At 38.8% G+C, this 5,549-nt stretch overlaps 1 pseudogene; it reads right to left on the bottom strand.

The window, feature by feature from the left end:
- Positions 1 to 2,090: 2,090 nt before the first annotated feature.
- On the bottom strand, positions 2,091 to 2,860 carry LOC116869042 (annotated as a pseudogene).
- Between the last annotated feature and the right edge of the window lie 2,689 nt (positions 2,861 to 5,549).

Genomic DNA, 5,549 nt, shown 5'->3' with positions numbered 1-5,549 from the left:
ATTTTCACACGGGGAAACCCCTATAGATAAAGAGCTCCCGAAGATCTAGGGCAAAGTACAAAACTAGGTTTTTCTTTGTTTCCGCTGTTTACACACAGGGAACAGCAAAGCCCTAAACTAAAATTAACATTTCTTTTCAGTCTCACTCCTAAAGCAGTGTTTCTCAAACTTGGAACACAAGCAAAGCAAGTGAAGCTATTGCCAGGTTGCTGTGAAAAACGTGTTGGATCACTTCTCTGCTGGCAACGCTGGGCTGGATCTGGTAAGCACTCAGTTTACACGAAGGCGGCTCTAGAACTTGCTGAATCACGGCTGGGTTCCCAGGCCCTTACGCTGGTCCCACACTACTGTGTTTGGACAATACGCAAATCAGCCCAAAAGAGGCATAAATGGTAACAAAGGAAAGACAACTTGAAATACAGAATTACACAAATGAGTGGTATATAATACCCATACCCACCAAGCAAGAATGAAAAACTGAAATTCAAGTTCATGCCACTGGTGGGTAGAATGTCCAAATTTATATTACCTGTGTGTTCATAAGTGCAAAGATAGACAACGAATGGTTCCTGACTGAAGAAATAGCTGGAACCAGTGTACAATAATTGAATAAGTGAATGGGGAAGTATTTGGGGAACATATTTGAAACCATCTGTGTCATCATGGAGAGATTGAGAGTGATAAATGAAAAATGTTTATACCTGAGTATACCCTGTACCATACTTTAGTAATACTGTGTTTCACATAATTCTGAGATTGGTGTGACTCATGTAATATGGCCTATAACACATATCCAGGCAAAACTACATGCTAGTCTATCCAAGATTTATATAAAAACAGTTGTACTCATTTCAAAATGCCTGATATGACCCTCGCTCTTTACTCACTTGGAACTGTGTTCCTACTGCTGTGGCTTAAGGGCTAGAAATCTCTTCTGTCTCATAGACAATGTTCATTCTCTCTGTATATCTTGACTATAGTGACCTACTTCTTCATCATTTGGGTGAGTAAACCTTGTTTGATTTATTCAAATACTGCCTATGTCTGCTCTATCTATCCATATGTTCATACTATTGACATGTATCAAGAGAATCTTTGTTCAGATATGTCATTCCTAAAGTGGTTAATATTCTAATAATATTAATATTATATAATTATAATATTATATTATATTAATATTCTAATATTCTAATCTACAAGGGAGAATCACTGCATACTTTTATACACAGATATGTTAATACTTAATATGCACAGATATATGCATATACATACATTTTACAGAAACAGTGCAGATTTACTGTACAGATACAGATACAAACATACAAATTTATTTTTCATTGAGTATCTTAAGGAGCTTCTGTCTCGGAAAATAAATGTATGTAATGTTGACTGAAGCTTTGAACTCCATTCAGCTCAGTTCCAATTACAATTAACTTTTTTTTTTTTTCTTTTCAAAATGTTAAGACGTTATTTGCAAAGCTTCTTCTTTGTTGCACAGAAAGTAAAAATGCTATTACAGTCTTGGTGTAACTGATAGCCGCAGATGGTTCACTCACCAACCCCAGCTCTCCACGCTACTGCAAGAGTCTTACATGAAAACCTAACATTGCAGAGGTGACTGGGTGGCTCAGTGGGTTAAGCCTCTGCCTTCGGCTCAGGTCATGATCTCAGGGTCCTGGGATCGAGCCCTGTGTTGGGCTCTCTGCTCAGCAGGGAGCCTGTTCACCATCACCACCACCCCCCGTCTGCCTCTCTGCCTACTTGTGACCTCTGTCTGCCAAATAAATAAAATCTTGAAGAAGAAGAAGAAGAAGAAGAAGAAGAAGAAGAAGAAGAAGAAGAAGAAGAAAAGAAAACCTAACAATGCTTACAATTTTGTTGGGATGAAGTCCCCCACTTTGGGGACAGTGGATTTCCCAGAGGGACTAAATGGAAGAAGGTAGAATGTCAGAATCGATTCTTTGGTTCTTTGGGTGGGTAGGCGTTCTGGGGTTTGTATCACAGCTATGGTTTTTTTGTTTTTTTTTTCAAAACAGCTACCAACCCAGACAAGCAGTCCAACCACAACTGAACAGTTCTTTTTTTGCAGATTATTCAGGGTCTTGATCATCTTCTCCTTCATCTCCTTCATCTTCTCTCTTCCTCTTTTCGTCTCTCCCACTTGCTTCCAACATTTTATCTGCGTATGGTCCTCCCTCTCTTCACCTCCACCAACGTCATCACGTTCAAGTTCTACATTGTCCGCACTGACTTCACCTTCATCCTCTTCCCTTTCCACACCTTCGTCTTTGTCTTTATCCTTTTTATCATCAAATTCTTCCTCCTCACCATACTCATCTCCATCTTCTCCTTCTTCTTCCTCCTCTTTTTCATGCACACCATCCACCTTGGCGTCGAAGCAAGAGGCTTCCCAATCCTCCTGTCATAGCTCTCCAGGTAGGTCCACTGGGACAGGAGTTTGAAGACACTCTCTCCGCCGTCATTCAGTTTTGTAACCTCACAGTTAAACAGATCCAGGCTTTTCAGATATTCCAAATTTTTCAAAGGCTCCAAGATGATAATCTTTGAGTTTATTTCCATGTAAGTTAAGCGGTGCAAGATTTGGAAGTTTTTCTGCTAGCATGTCCAGACCTCCAAAGATTCTATTGTCACTAAACTCAAGCTTTTTCAATTTAGGTAGTTTGGGGAGATCTGAAACTGAAATCAAGCCTGTATTTATTAAACCAAGGAATTCCAAGTGCACACATTCATCTGTGAAGATCTCAATTTTCCAATCATATGGTTTGCAATTATCCAGGACAAGTTCTCAGACGTCCGCCAAGGTCCAGTTCCTCAGCCCCAGCTAGACCTTCCTCTTCATGTCTGTGTTTCCTTCTTCCCTTCTCTTCAAAATTAACTTTGCCAGGTCGGGGGCAGAACAGAGAGAGGCTCCCTGGCCTCATAGTAAGGGCCCTTCGGGAGGGTCTGCCAGTGGCAGAGGCCAGATGCCATCACAGGTGGTGGGCGGGCAGGTGAGTGAACCCCGGGAGCCCCAATTCACTTCTTTTTGTGGGTTTTCTATTATATAATATTGTGGGAATTACACTGTGGTTATCTTTAAAAAAAATGGCACATTTAATTTTTTTCAAATGTTAACTTTTATTTATTATTTTTTAATTTTTTTAAAGATTTTATTTATTTATCTGACACACAAAGATCATAAGTAGGCAGAGAGGCAGGCAGAGAGAGAGGGGTAAGCAGGCTCCCCGCCGAGCAGAGAGCCCGATGCAGGGCTCGATCCCAGGACCCCGAGATCGTGACCTGAGCCCAAGGCAGAGGCCCAACCCACTGAGCTACCCAGGCGCCCCTCAAATGTTAACTTTTAATAGAATAGGCTATATGTACCTTTTTTCTGAAATTTACCTCTTAAAAAAGGACACAGCAATCTCAATTTCCACTGGGTATTTCTTATGATCTTTATTTAATAGTTTCTGTTAAATAAATGGATTTGCAACCATAAGGAATTGAGCACTATCATTTAACAAAATTGGGGACTACTTTAATGATATTATAATGAGTAAATAGATATCATCTGCACTGTAAAGCAGAAAAATTTCAAACAGTTAACATGCAAAAGCTTGTAGAGTTTCAGTCCTTGATATGGCAAATACCTAATCTATTTTCTAACATAATAAATGTTTTTAATCTTTAGAAAAGAAGTGGTGACAAATCTTTAAGCATTATGCATAAAAATAAAAAAACAATTTAAGTATGATAAGTCCATTATCAATAAAATAAAAAAGTATGTTCAGCTTTACTGTTGGGTTTTATGAAATTCGATTTCGGTTTTGAATTAGACCAGATTCAGTACTATGCCAAATGGATCATTTCAATACAGTTGTAACGAACATTACCATGTACTGTGTAGTAAGGAAACAGAGCTTAGCTTGCCAGACTATCATTCTTGGAAACTTTGCCAGTGCAAAATTAGCCTCCTTCCCTTGATATAATATTTAAGGGAATTTTAAGAGGTTCTAAAATTCTTTAGAGACTTATTAGAAGTTACTTGATAAAACAAGCGATCATTTGTGAGTCTGAGACAGCATCACATAGCTGGTTCCTGGTCTAAAACTCCTTCCGCTTCTGGCTGCTGTTTGTTGCTTTGCTAGGCCATCCAGTATTATAAAGGAACTCTTCTGTGACCATCTGCTACTTATCTCTTTGGCCCCAATCTCCTCTTCTGTGATCACTATTGATTTTCCAAATGGACCCACCATACACTAAATGTAGCAATTATTACATTTAGGTTAGAAACTCCCTTTGCCACTGTAGGTTGTATCTGGATTACTAAAGAATCAGTCAAAAACAACCAACAAAATGAAAGCATTTCCTGGAGGCAAAGATTTTTTAAATTGCTACAATTAAGTTAAGTCTATATGATCATCATTAGTCTATATTTTCTATTTTTTAAAGTAAATTAGCCACGCAAATTCCCACATTTAAGTCCTAAGCAAATGCTAACACAGCTGGTCCTCCCAAACACATTCATCATATAATTTTTTGAACTATGTGCCATTTCTATTCAAAATTGAAATATCCTTCAGGAAAAAAGAACCATTTAACATAAAAAGGTATTTAAATTATAATATTTTCTTTGGAAAGGCAAACTATTGAGACAATAAAATTATTCGTGGTTTCCAGGGGCTGAGGGTCATAGGAAGTGACGTATAGATGGAGTACGATGGATTTTTAATGCAGTGAAATGATTCTGTATGATAACATAACGGTAGATACATGACTTTAGACATTTGGCAAAATCCCAAGATATGTATAACACAAAGAGGGAGCCCTAATTTAAACAATGAACTTTGGTTCGTGGTAATATGCCAATAATAATTCACCAACCATAACAAAAGTACACGGATGCAAGATGTTAACGAAAGAGGAAAGTGGGCGGGGTGGCAGGATGTGGCAGGGTGAGGAGAGGCAGTAAATGAAAATTCCCCCTATATTCCATTTTGTATAAACCTAAAAGTGTTCTAAGAAATAAAGTCTATTTATTTAAAAGCAGAACGAAATAAAATCCTCCCTCTCACTTGCCTCTTTATACTTCACTATGATTTTGTGTATCTGTCCTCAAATTAACGTAGAGATATGTGGAGAAAAAAATTTTCAAAGTCTGCTATAAATGAAATAGCCCAAACTAAAATCTCATGAGAAACTCAAGCAGAATTTCTGTCAACGTATATTGTAACCTACATCATGTTGGCCAGTTTGTTTAATTCCACCGGGGGTGAAGCAGGGATGGTAGAGCAGAAATTCCCATTTATAACTCCCAAAGGAAACCAACAAAATGATGATTGGGCAGGTGTTTATAGACTTTATTTTTATTTATTTGACAGACAGAAATCACAAGTAGGCAGAGAGGCAGCAGAGAGAGAGAGAGAGGAGGAAGCAGGCTTCCGTGGAGCAGAAAGCCTGACGCGGGACTCCATCCCAGGACCCTGAGATCATGACCTGAGCTGAAGGCAGAGGCTTTAACCCACTGAGCCACGCAGGCGCCCCAGACA

The sequence above is a fragment of the Lontra canadensis genome, unplaced genomic scaffold (genome assembly GCF_010015895.1).
Source record: "Lontra canadensis isolate GAN:19392208 unplaced genomic scaffold, GSC_riverotter_1.0 scaffold18, whole genome shotgun sequence".
NCBI classification, from domain to species: Eukaryota; Metazoa; Chordata; class Mammalia; order Carnivora; family Mustelidae; genus Lontra; species Lontra canadensis.
The sequence above is the reverse complement of the archived record's forward strand: the minus strand, read 5'-3'. Positions and strand labels throughout refer to the sequence as shown.